This window comes from Atta cephalotes (assembly GCF_000143395.1).
Source record: "Atta cephalotes unplaced genomic scaffold scaffold00024, whole genome shotgun sequence".
NCBI lineage: Eukaryota > Metazoa > Arthropoda > Insecta > Hymenoptera > Formicidae > Atta > Atta cephalotes.
In genome coordinates this window covers 4,374,017-4,375,233 of record NW_012130088.1, presented here as the reverse complement: position 1 = coordinate 4,375,233, position 1,217 = coordinate 4,374,017, and positions in this window count along the sequence as shown.

Sequence of the window (1,217 nt, the reverse complement as noted above, 5' to 3'; positions counted from 1 at the left end):
AAATTTATATCGATCCGCAAAGTCCCGACAATTTGGTTACTCCAGCATTCTTTTAATATGGAATAATTTTGAAAATAACATTAGAATAATATTAGAAATAACATTAAATAACATTAGAAATATCAATTTAATAAATTTTATAAAAAATTTTGTTTAATGTAATGTTTTTCCCAATAAATATTACATAAATATAAACATTATATACATATCACGGAAATATTTCAAAATATTATAGCATGACATTTCTGCAATATATCTCAGTAATATTCCTGTGATTTATTTTCGCGGATATTGTAATATTACTGTGACATCTCAATGATATTTCAACGATATTTCTGTTATATTTCATTATAATATGCAATGAAAAATTGGTATTGCTGTGTTATTACCGTGATATTACGTGTTGTATAAGTTGCGATTAATATCATCTCTAAGTTCAAGCGTTTTATATCTCCGCGCACAGTCTGAATACTATGAAATGAAAGGAATGGAGATGACGATAAGCAAAATCAGTCAAAATGTATAATTTGGCTGCAAATCTGCTTAATAACACAATATATGAACATAATAAATGAAGTCCAAATTTGTTTATTTATTTATTTGTTTATTTATTTACTTTATTTATTACGCAAACCGATCAAAAAAAATAGTTAAAAATAATTCATTGTTTATTGTACAATAACAGAAAATATAATAGCATTGAACATAAGCTGGCAAATAAACTAGTAATATGAAATAATCCATAACTTATAATCGCAAATAAACTGGTAATGTGTGGTATTGGCTGCGTTCAGTAGAACGTTTATTTTGCAACTGTTGGAAGTTTTCTTCATGATTGGATTATGCTTTTAGACCAAGAAGAATAGTTCTATCTCACTAGAGAATCATAAAACGGTTGCAAAATTGTTGTATTCTGCTGAACGCAGCCATACAATTATATACATACATACTATGTAATTAATTTCTTGTTAACCATAACGAAAATTGCAAAACGGAATAGAAAACTTTTTGATTTAGTTTATCTGCTCGTGTACAGGGTAAAAAATTTCAATTATAATAAGCCAATATTTCGAGAAATATGAAGAGCACTTTACATCATTGCAAATGTTTCTTATGTACTTTTCTCATATTTGAAACAAAACTTTATTGCGGTTCTTCGTCCTACGTAAAAAATCGTGACAAGCCAATGAATCTTACAAACTTGACACGCGCGCGCA